Source organism: Canis lupus, chromosome 35, assembly GCF_048164855.1.
Source record: "Canis lupus baileyi chromosome 35, mCanLup2.hap1, whole genome shotgun sequence".
In the NCBI taxonomy this organism is placed as follows: domain Eukaryota; kingdom Metazoa; phylum Chordata; class Mammalia; order Carnivora; family Canidae; genus Canis; species Canis lupus.
Genome location: NC_132872.1, coordinates 24,291,704 through 24,304,436, shown reverse-complemented (window position 1 = coordinate 24,304,436; position 12,733 = coordinate 24,291,704). Strand labels below are relative to the sequence as shown.

The window sequence follows — 12,733 nt, the reverse complement described above, 5'->3', positions numbered from 1 at the left end:
TTTTTGCTTTTTAAGAAGTTAGAAAGAAAGCATTACAAATTAATTGTTGTTGCATGGGATTTTGTTTCCTTCCCAGGCACTGGGATTTTGAAGTTTTACAGAATTCTCTGATGGTGAATGCCAAAGTCCATTCTCCACACCACCCCCACCCCCACCATCACCACCTCAAAGTGACATCTCAAATGTTTGATTGTGAGGGAGAAATATTTAGAATCAGAGCATATTCAGGAATTAAAAATGGAGCACTTATGGTAGGCCCTAACAATTAGAAGAAAATTAAAACTAGAAAGGGGTAGCATGAGTTAGCTTAAGCGTAGGCGTTGCTTAGACTCATTCATCCAGCACTATTGAGTGCAAGTTTGATGCTTGGATGAGTAAGAAGCTCCTGGGTAGTGAGAAGAGTCTGAGAGTGAACGTGTGAGAAAGTGCTGTGGTAAAGGGATGTGCAGGAGCAGAGGGTGCAGTGTAAATTAAACTGGAAGTTCAAGATCAAGAGTCATCTTCAAGGCCAGGCCATTCCAGCTTTAATTTCTCCCTTGTGAGCAGTGGAGTCAAAGCTTGAATTTCTCAGGATGGCCTTGGTTTCTAATATGCCATTCTGTTGTCAGATCCAGTGACAGAAAAACTGGGTCTCTGTTTGACTCTCCCATGTATTTTCATTCTTCCCAAGTTTTTAAATGGAAAATTTCAAGAAGATCCAAAAGTAGAGAGGAAAGTATAATGTACTCGTTAGCCAGGTTCGACAATTACTAACTCATGGCCAATTTTCTTTTATCTATTTCCTCATCTACATTTTCTTCCCCCAGATCATTTTTTGTGTGTGTCAGAATTGTCCAGAGAAACAGAACTAGAAGGATGTGTGTGTGTATGTCTATATAAATATATGGAGGGAGTGGAGAGGGAGAGAGAGAGGGAAAGAAATTTAAGGAATTGACTCTTGCAATCAGGGGGCCGGCTAGTCTGAAATCTGTAAGGCAAGACAGCAGGGAAGAGTTGATGTTGCAGTTTCTACTGGGAAGCCAATCTGGACACAGAATTACTTCTTTTCTCGTAAGGCCTTCAAATGAGTAGATGAGCTCTCTCTCCCCACCCACCAGGATGGAGGGTAATCTACTTTACTCAGTATCTCCAAATTTAAATGTTGAATCTTGAATGTATCTAAAAAATGCCTTCTCAGCAATATCTGGGTGGTGTTTGACCAGAAACAAGGTACCATGCCAGCTTGACATAAAATCAATCACGATTTTGAAACAAATCCAAGATGTATTATTTGGTCCATAATATTTCAGTATGTATCTCTAAAAACCAAAGATTCTTTAAAAAAAAAAAACTTAGGGATCCCTGGGTGGCGCAGCGGTTCGGTGCCTGCCTTTGGCCCAGGGCGCGATCCTGGAGACCCAGGATCAAATCCCACGTCGGGCTCCCGGTGCATGGAGCCTGCTTCTCCCTCTGCCTATGTCTCTGCCTCTCTCTCTCTCTCTCTCTCTCTCTCTGTGTGTGTGTGTGTGTGTGCGACTATCATAAATAAATAAAAATTAAAAAAAAAAACTTAGACACAGTATCACCCCTATAGAATTTAAAATCCTGAATTATTATTATTATTCAAATTAGGATGCGAATAAAATCCATACATTGCAATTGTAGATACTACTCAGAAGTCTCTATTGGTATACAGGTTCTCCCTTTATTTCTATTTTTCTTAAATTTATCTATTAAAGAAACTAGTTTGTCCTGTAGAATTTTGCATCGTTTGGATTTTACTTGTTGTATCCGCATGATGTCGTTTAACATGCTCTTCTGCCTCTGAACTTTCTGTCAGTTGGTAATTATATAGAGCCTGAATCACACCTAAGTTAATTTTTTTTTGCAAGAGTATTTCATCTTGTTGGGTTATCTCTCTTGGATATCAGCCATCTTTATTATTGGCTGAATTTATCAATTCATTAGGGCTTGTGAAATTCTAAATTCTGTAATTTCTTCTGTATTTACTAGCTAAAATATTTATACAAAGAGGGATTTCCTCTCATTATCAATTGAGGTGTAGTTCTTACTAATTCTTTATCCTAGCATTTCCCAAATTGAAGTTGATAATTCCTAGGCATCTGCTGACATGTTATTGTGAGCAGGAAAAGAAGTCTGTAAACTTTGTATCCTAATAATCTAACTCTGCACTTTCATCTCAACAAGAACTGAGAAATACAAGCATATTCTAGATCACCTGGATGAACATCTTGTATCATAGTTCAACCCATGATATCAGTGCTGGAACTTACATTTCTATTCAGGATTGTGATGGACAAGAAACACTGCTTTAGTTATCAAAGGTTGATGCATAAAGAGTATGGACTTAATAAGCTGAACAACCTTTTGGTGGAATTTAATTTGAATAGAAAAATGAGCCATTTTGGGAATAAAATAATATACATATTCTGGACCAAAAATAATATGCACTGTAGCTGTCAATGCAATAGTCATGCTATGAAAGGCCATTTGTTTTAGCAGAAATAATTGTTATATTTGATTTGCATTAGTTTACTTGATTTGTGTTGGTTTTGTAGTTTTGCTCATATTTAATTTCTAAATTTGTTTCATTTTTATGGTTGTCCAAATATATATTTTTACTACTTAAGAAGGTTTACGGTAAAAACAACTTAAGTCAAGGTGCCGTGGTCACTTGGTAAGTTGAGCATGGGATCTTGATTTCAGCTCAGGTCATGACCTCAGGGTCCTGAGATTGAGCCCCATGTTGGGCTCTGCACTCAGTGTGGAGTCTGCTTGAGATACTCTCCCTTGCCCCCTACCCCTTCTTGCCCCCCCAACACGCACTCTCTCTCTCTCTCAAACAAACAAACAAAACAATTTAAGTCTATATAATGGCTCTGAAATATTTTTTTCTTTTAAAATATCTGTATATAGTCAAGTTTAAGAAACACTGCTTTATCCCATTCTGGCTTTCATAGGCTATTAGAAAATCTCACGTTCATGTAATTTGTCTTGTTAAGGAGTGACCCTCCTGCTGAGGGTGTTTGGAGTCCAACGGTGTGTATCTAGAGACCAACACCCCGGAACACTCAAAGAAAAAGAGTTGTACTGGGGAAAGGGTGTTTTGGGGCCTGCTGCCTTCCCTGACAGCATTTTAAACCACAAAACAGCAGGCAGCAGCTTCCTTGTATATTGTTCCCTGGAGTCGTATGTGGTCTGGTAAATGGAGAATCAGGCTGAACCTATGCGTGACCAAAACAACTCTTTGGAAAGATGAAAAGCAGAACAAAAACCATGTAAAGAAGTCTTTTCTCCAAGTTTACCTGGGGATTTTATTGACATGCAGATTCTGACTCAGCAGGTGGGGTGGGGCCTGAGGAGCTACATTTCTAACCCTCCCAGTGGTGCTGCTGGCCTTTACCCTGTACGTTAACTATTTTCTTTCTATGTCATGGTCATTTTACTTGACTTTTCCGTGGGGAATGCGTATGAAATTCTCAGCACAGTGTTGGCGACAGAGTCAGCATTCAGTAAATGATTTTTGTTACGGTTGTTACAATTAGCTTTGGAGACATGAAGGGCAGAGATGCTGGGGAAGAGGATGGGGATTAGAGGTGGACAGGTTTGAGTCAAGATTCCAGTTTTTCCATTTACAAGCTTTTTGCCTTGGGCAGGTGAGTTAGCTTTTCAAGTTTCCGTTCTGTTAAACTTAAAGTGGGGAGGAAAATGTTATTTCATGAAATGGAGAGGACTCTAAATGGCTCTCAGGGTGATGGATGCTCTAAAAGGTAATTTTCTTCCCTTACTCCTTTTGGACATAGACTTGGGGTTGGATCTTGGGGTCCAGTCATGACACATGAGTCTTGGGTCTGGTGAGTGGCATTACAATCCCTATGAAATGCACCTCTTTATTATTATCTCGAACATGGGGATAATAATTATGAGGGTTAAATTAATTGGTGCATGTCAGGTGTGTTGGCCGGTAATAGGAACCCAGTCACTGTGAGCCTTTCTCTCCCCTCCCTTCACGTTGCAGTTGGTGAGGCTGACTAACCTATGACAGTGGCATAAGAGAAGGGGGCAGGGCTTTCAACTCTGGCTAAGTAGAATCATCTGGAGAGTTTACAAAAGAAAAAAAAAAACCAAAGTAAGATTCTCAGGCCTCACTCCCAGAAATTCTGATTTAATTGGTCAGGGTGGGAACCAGACGCTCTAAGTGATTTTATGGCTCCCAGATGTGTTGCAGTGGTAGCCACGTGGAGAACCACCACTCTAGTAGACAGTGAAACATTGATCACTATCACACAGCCCTTAGCGTTTCTCCTATTTTGCATGGCCCGCCACACCTTCTCCATCCCTGCTCCAGCCTTTCTGGTTGTTTCTTCTTATTCACTTGTGTAATTTGTATGCATTCCTGCAACTCCCTGCAACTCTGCTCCCACTGCTGCCCCTCCCTTGGCACACTGGGGTTAGCTCTTCTGGAGCCCATTACAATCAGGCAGGGCAGGGGAGATTCTGCCTGCAGTATCCTCCAACCCCGCTCTTCACATCCTAGACACACACGGAAATCACACCGGGTTCCAGCCCGAGGAGGAACGAGCTTTGGGACATTTATGCAGTACCTCCTATGTGGCAGGAACTTTACTAGTATAATGACAGTTTGTCCTCAGCTTTATAAAGTGGTTTTATTAATAGCCTCATTCCCATTTTATAGAAGAAACTGAGGCAAAGTTAAATAATGTGCTTCAGGTCAAGCACACAGGGGTAGATCTGGCCTTTGAATGCAGGTAGTCTGATTCCAGTATTTGGGTTCTTAAACCTTTACAGGGAATTTTGTTTTTATTTATGTATTTTTTTAAAGACTTATTTATTTATTTTAGAGGTAACGGGGAGGGGCAAAGGGAGAGGGAGAGAGAAACCCAAGCAGACTCTGCCCTGAGCATGGAGCCTGACTTGGGGCTCAATCTCATGACCCCAAGATTAGATGAAACCAGGAGTCAGATGCTCAACCAACTGTGCTACCCTGGCCTTCTGTTCTACAGAAAGAATTTTAAGATGCTGATGCCTGGGTTTACCCAGACTAATAGAAGCAGAATCTCGAGGAGTTGCGGCCCAGGCATTGGTTTTCTCAAGGGATCCTACGTACACCCAGAATCAGAAGTAGGTAACAGTGTGCTCTTGAGCCTCCCTCAGTGACGCAGAACCTCAGAGTCTGTTGAAGACTCCTATTCCTGTTCTGTTCTCCCCCACTGTCAGCGATTTTAAAAAACTTTTATTTTATGACTGTCAGAGGCCCTTCTTGTGACTGGCATTCCTAAGGGGGTGTGGTAAGCTTTGGCCTCCCAAAGACGTCCACACCCTAATCTCCTGAAACCCAGATGTTACCATACATTGTCGGGGTGGCAAAAGTTGGCCTCTCTCCATGTTAGGTTTTCAGCTGGGACTCTTTAACAAAAAGACAACAAGAGAAAAGCAAATCTTTTAACGTGTGCAGAGCACATCATTTGGGGAAACCTTAACGGAAAGTAAGTCCAACCAGCAGCTTAGAATTCTGGCTTATATAGTATTTTTAACAAAGAAGAAGAAATTTGTAGAGAAAGGATAGGACAAGATCAAGCCATTTTGCACTTTCAAGGACACCAAACTGTGGGAAGATAAATATATGGGAAGGAACAAATGGAGTAAGCTTTGTTTGCAGATTTCTCTGGTGCCATCTCTGGGCTGATAAGCATCTGCCTCCAGTGAAAAGGGAATTTATATCTGTATTTAGTCAGTAAAGGGGAAGATAAAGAGAGCTTTTCCTGCATTCCTAATTGCCTTCACCTCAAAACAATTTTTATGTTAAAGAGACATATTTTGAGGTCACATATTCTGGTTTCCTTCACATGGTAAGACATTTGGAAAATTTGATTAAGTTAAAGATTTGGAGATGAGATGATGGGGGATTATCCAGGCCAGCCCAATGTAATCACAAGGGTCCTTATGACAGTGAGGCAGGGGGATCCCAATCAGAAGGATGAGTGGCAAGAGAAGAATGGAGTCAGCATCAGCAAGAGAGAATGAGATCTAAGTGGGACCCGTTTCAGACTTCTGACCTCTAGAACCTTTAAGATGTGAAATTTGATTATAACTTGCACTACTTTGTTAAAGCAACAACAGGAAATGAGTACAGGGGTATTTTTAGAAAGAAAATTGCTAACCTGTACCCCAGAGATCTGGGTTCCTTTTCTGCCCTCTACCACTTACTGGTCGTAGACATTCAGTCAAGCTGTCAAATATCTAATGCCTCTTCTGTGAAATGGAACCAGTAAAAATGAGTAGAACTGGGCCAATGGCCTCATCCACGTCACATGCATTCTCTGCGGTAGCTTTGATCTTTCAGCTCAGCTCAGCCCAGCCTACCTCCGAACTCAGAAGTGGAACCACTATCCCCACCATCCCAAGCTGAGCCTGAGTGTTCTCACGTTGCTCTGTGTTATTTTATCACTAGCTGAAATGATTCTGTTTCTTTATTTGTCAGAGGCACTTACCAAAATCAGGTGTCATTATTTCCTAGATTGGGCCTAGTTAAAAAAAAAAAAAAAAAAAAGTGAAAATAAACAGTGAGACATACATTTCCTGACACCAAGAGACGGAAAGACCGAAGAGTGATTCTGCTGACATTTCCTCCCTTACGCCAACCAACATTGTACAATGTTCAGATATTGCCATACTGGTTTCAACCTCTGCTTATTTTATTTAATTTTTTCATAAACTGGATTTGAACATGACTTCTCCCTTGCCACCACTTCCGTTATTTGAGGGTGGGCACAGAGCATTAGGCCCACATTAACCATGTTTTTTTTCAAAATGGGAAGGTGTTCTATATAGAACTTTATTTGTTTGTACCTGGTCCACAAGTAATTGGCAGTGATCATGTCCAATGCGATGTATGACATATTTAATGTGGCTCCTTTTTTTCCTTAATAGTAATATCAAACAACAAACTCAAAAGATTTTTGTCTAAAAAGTCATGGGAATCTTACAGATGGTGTTTTTCCAAATCATAGTTCTGTTTTATTAGTTACAATAATGTGTACTTTATCTTTCTGAAAAAGATGCACATAATCTCAGTTGGATTTATTTTGATACAATAGTTAAAGTTAACAGTTAAATTTGTTACATTTCTCTCTTTCCCCAAGAGAAAAGAAAAACAATCCTTTTTTATGTTAAGAGGATTTGATCCAGAGACTTCTAAACCAGTACTTCGTGAACTGGGGAAGGGGATATGATTTTGCCCCTCAGGGGACCTTTATCAATATCCGTAGATGGTTTTGACATCGTAGCTGCGGGAAAAGTACTGCAGGATCTAGTAGGCAGAGGCCAGGAATGTTGCTTAGCAAACATCCTACACAGCACAAGACGGCTCCACACAACAAAGGGTTCCCTGGCCTGGAATGTCAATTGTGCTGCTGTTGAGAAATATTGCTAGACCAGTGTTTCTCAAACTTTAGTGTACATGTGAGTCACCTGGGGATCCAATTACCATGAGGATTCTCATCCTACCTCACATGTCCCCAATGGATAGAGCTGGACTTGAAATACTGTCGTTGTTTATATTATATATATATATATATATTTTAAAGATTTTATTTATTTATTCATGAGAGATACAGAGAGAGGCAGAGGCATAGGCAGAGGGAGGAGAAGCAGGATCCACGCAGGAGCCCAATGTGGGACTCATCCCGGGTCCCAAATCACATCCTGAACCGAAGGCAGATACTCAAACACTGAGCCACCCAGGCGTCCCACTGTCGTTGTTTAATAAATATTTGTTTAAAGCATAGATGGAGAAATAAGAGAATGAATGGGTAAGCAGGCAGCCAAGAGCACTAGTTATCATCCCCAGATATATGTCTGTGCAAACTTAGAGGCACTTATTCCAAAGAAAGCTGAATTTCTTTTCCACAAAGCCAGCAATTACCAAAAGCCTTTCCCAGGGCAGGACATATTTCCTCAGATTAAAAACAACTTCTTTTCTCTGATGTCTCACACTGTCCCTTCAGACACAGGGTGAAAGTTAGTTATCTGGGTGCTCGCCAAGGCTGGATGTGTGTTGGATGCCGTGGAAAAAACTGGAGGCCCAAGCCCTGGCCTCACACCTGAACCTGCTCTCAGGGAAAAGGATCCAGATCAAATCGTATTTATGTGTGTGTTGGCAGCAGGGAGGAAGGAGCAAGTGGATGACTAGAATAGGTTTTTAGAGGAAAATCAGGTTAGAATATATTTCACAGAATTGCCTGGTAAGGCATGGACATCCACCAGTGGGCAACTGGTGGATGAGCTGTGGGAAGGGATGATGGTGTGGTTTGCAAACCTGTGAATTTCAAGAGCTCAGAGATTCATTAGCCCTCGCTGGCACATCATTTCCTTTTTTACACGTTCTTGGCTCTCTGGGCTCCTATGGATTAGCTTCTGTCTGCTGCCTGTCCACACACAGAAATCCAAAAGGAAGCCGAAATTTGAAATCTGATCCCAAAGTACCTCTCCTTCCCGAGATGGTTCCTGTGCTGTTGGAGGCAATTTGCTTAGAATCCAGACACATCTCTGCTGCCTTTCTGAGAATGGGTTGTGGTAGGCAGAAGGGAGCAGGATGCAGGAAGGTGGGGGAAGAAGTGAGGCAGCCACGGCCATGAGAATTGGGCTACGAGGTGTTCTCTGTAGATAGGCCAAGAATTCTTCCAGATGTCCTCATCAGTAGAGCTCCTGACAACAGCAACTCCCCTGGTAGAAGGTGTGATGCAAACGAATATGTCAACATTGTTGACTCAGATGTGGTCATTGCATTTTGTCCGTATGTGTTTAATACTGAGCCTGGGCCACTGGGTGCCTGGGTCTCTGCCCTGAACCACAGTGACATGGCTTTCTTTTGTAGGTGGGGGGTGGGGAGCTGAATACTGGGGTTAGGAGTCATGGCTTTGCTGAAAGAGTTCATCAAGATTGTAAATGTTCAGCACGTTCCTTGGGACTCCAAGAGATCCAAGTTTGTTATGAAGCAGGGTTAATGGAGGGTGAGATTTGGATTTCAGCAGAATGGGTTTCTGAAGGAGTTGGAGAAGTCACCTCTCCTGGACAGCTTTAAATAAAACCAGGTTCTCATATTATGGAAGAGTTTAAAGTTCTGATGCTCAAAACATTCAGTTGCTTGTTCTTGCCCATAGAAGAAAGTTTAAATTTTTTAACCTGGCATTTAAAGCTTTCTATTATCTGACTCTAAACCACCTTTTCAGGTTTTTGTTGTTATTGTTTTCTTTTTAAGAAAAACAATTTAAAATCTGAAAAGCAGCAAAATAGGAATAGAGGGGGACATCCTCAATTTGATATAGAATAGCTACACAAAACCCATAGTTAACATCATGCTTAAGTGTGAGAGCTTGGGGAGGATGCTGAATTTTTAGATGCAATATCAAGTACACAATTCATGGAAGGAAATATGTGTGAGTTTGGCCATATGAAAATTAAAAATTTCCACTCCAGGGAACCTGGGTGGCTCAGTGGTTGAGCGCTGACTTCAGCCCAGGGCGTGATCCTGGAGACCCGGGATCGAGTCCCACGTCGGGCTCCCTGCATGGAGCCTGCTTCTCCCTCTGCCTGTGTCTCTGCCTCTCTCTCTGTGTCTCTCATGAATAAAGAAATAAAATCTTAAAAAAATTTCCTCTCTGTAAAAACACTCTTTTAAAAAGATTTATTTATTTATTTACTTACTTATTTATTTATTTGAGAGGGAGGGAGGGAGGGAGAGGTGCAAGCATGAGGGGCAGAGGTAGAAGGAGAGAGAATCTCGAGTGCAGAGCCCAACTCAGAGCTTAATGTCATGATTCTGAGACCTAGATCTGAGCTGAGATCAAGAGTCAGATGCGAAACTGACTGAGCCACCCAGCCACCCTTGAGAAGCATTTTTAAGAGTAGGAAAAGACAAGTCTGGGAGAAAATACTTGCAAACCATACCTCTGATGGAGAACTAATATCTGAAATATACAAAAAACTCTTAAAGGTCAACAACGAGGAAATAAATAACTCAATTAAAAAGTGAGCAAAAGGGGCACCTGGGTGGCTCGGTTGTTGAGCATCTGCCTTTGGCTAGGGTTGTGGTCCCGGGTCCTGGGATCAAGTCCCACATTGGGCTCCCTCTCAGGAAACCTGCTTCTCCCTCTGCCCATGTCTCTGCCTCTCTCTGTGCGTCTCTCATGAATAAATAAACAAAATCTTTAAAAATCTTAAAAAAAGAAGATACCCAGATGGCAAATTATCAAATGAAAAGCTCCTCAACATCGTATGTCTTTAGGGAACTGCAAATTAAAACAGCAATAACACTACACACCTATTAGAATGCCCCAAATCCAGAGCACTGACAATAGCAAATACTAGAGACAATATGGAAAAATAAGAACCCTCTTATTCACTCCTGGTGGGAATGCAAAATGGTGCGGACACTTTGGCAGGGGTGCCTAGGTGACTCAGTCAGTTAAGTATCTGACTCTTGATTTCGGCTCAGGTCATGATCTCAGGGTTGTGGGATCGAGTCCTGCATAGGGCTCTGCACTTGGTTTGAAGCCTACTTAAGATTCTCTTTCTCCCTCTGCACCTTCCCACCCCTTTCTCCCTCTTTAAAAGAAAAAAAAAAAGGCAATTTGGCAATTTCTTACAAAGCTAAACATAGTTTTACCATGTAATCCAGAATTGTGCTTATAGGTATCTACTCAAATGAGTTGTGACTATCAGCGGTGTATTTATTACATGTATCTTCTATGTCTGCCATGTGTCTTTTAACTTTATTTGTGGTATCATTGTGGTAGAGGCATAGACCCAGGGCTGTATATCAATCCAAGTTCCATTACTTATCACTTCCATGACCTTGGACATTTTGGCTCATCTCTAACTTTGTCTCGGTTTTTTCCTCTGTAAAATTTAGGGGTGAATTTTACTGCATGTAAATTATACTTCAATAAAACTCATTGAAAAGTAGACACAGAGACTCCTGCCCTTTCTTCTCTCCTGTACCCTGGAACATGATTGTGATGGTTGGAACTTTGGCAGTTATCTTAGATTATGAAGAGAAGGCTCGTATTGAAGGGGAGGAGCAGGGAAACTGAAAGAGGCTTTTATAGATGATAGAATTTCATTTCCATATCACGTAAAATAGTTATGAAAATAGAGTGTTCGGGATGGAATGGTAGATCCACAAAGTTCTCAGCAAAAAACAATTTAAATTTATTTTGTGTAACAACAGAAAAATCTTAAAACTTCTAGAAGTCAAAATAATAGCTAACATTTATTTATTGCTTTCTGTTTACCAGTTTCCTTTTTTTATTTTAAATTTTTTTATGTTTACCAGTTTCCATTCAAGTAAGTACTTTGCATTTGCATTTTTAAAAAAGATTTTATTTATTTATTCATGAGAGAGAGAGAGAGAGAGAGAGAGAGGCAGAGACACAGGCAGAGGGAGAAGCAGGCCCCACACAGGGAGCCCAAGTGGGACTTGATCCCTGGTCTCCAGGATCCCGCCCTGGGCCAAAGGCAGGCGCTGAACCGCTGAGCCACCCAGGGATTCCCAGTACTTTGCATTTTAACTTAATCTTCACAAGAAACCTCTGAAATAGATACCTTTATCACTCTGATTTTACAGATGAAATTTGTTTAGAGATGTTTCAGTTTGTTCATACATTCACTAATTGATTTGGCATTTGGACTATTTCTGGGGTTTTGGTTATTATGAATAAAGCTACTGTGAGTATCCATGTACAAATCTTTGTGTGGACATAATTTTAATTTCTCTTGGATAAACACCTTAGAGTGGAGGGGCTGAGTCAAATGGTAAGTGCATGTTTAACTTTATAAAAAGTGACAAACTAAAAAATAAAAATAAAAATAAAAAAATAAAAAGTGACAAACTGCTTTTGAATTGGGCTGTACAATTTTGTGTTCCTACTTAGAGTGCATAAGAGATCCAGTTGGTTCACATCCATGCCAATATCATCAGTATTGTCAGTCTTTTTAAATTTAGTCTTTCTGGTGAGTATTGGTATTTGTTATTTTAATTAATGTTTTCCAAATGACCAACGATATTGAGCATCTTTTCCTGTGTTTCATTGCCACTCACACATAAAAGCTTTACTTTTTGAAGAGGTCAAATTTATCAGTCCTGTCCTTCCTTACTTTATTTTTTTGTATTTTGTTTAAAAAATCCTTTCCGGGCAGCCCTGGTTGCTCAGCAGTTTGGAGCCGCCTTCGGCCCAGGGCGTGATCCAGGGGTCCTGGGATCGAGTCCCACATCAGGCTCCCTGCATGGAGCCTGCTTCTCCCTCTGCCTCTCTCTGTCTCTCTGTGTCTCTCATGAATAAGCCAATAAAATCTTAAAAAAAAAAAAAATCCTTTCCTATCCCAAGGTCATAGGGATTTTCAAATATTTTCTACTAAAATTTTTAAAATTTTATTTTTAGGGCAGCCCGGGGGGCTCAGCGGTTTAGCGCCTGCCTTCAGCCCAGGGTGTGATCCTGGAGACCCGGGATCGAGTCCCACGTCGGGCTCCCAGCAGGGAGTCTGCTTCTCCCTCTGCCTGGGTCTCTGCCTCTCTCTCTCTGTCTCTCATGAATAAATAAATAAATAAATCTTTTAAAAAAATTATTTTCACAATTAATTTCACAATAAATTCCACCTGGAATTTATTTTTTAATCTGATGTGAGGTAGGGATCTCGTCTGATTTTTATTCAG

At 41.0% G+C, this 12,733-nt stretch overlaps 1 protein-coding gene across 7 annotated transcripts in view; it reads left to right on the top strand.

Annotated features, from left to right (window-relative positions):
• TMEM45A (transmembrane protein 45A) overlaps nt 1-12,733 on the top strand; it is a 65,491-nt gene that overhangs the window by 28,533 nt on the left and 24,225 nt on the right. The window lies entirely within an intron of this gene.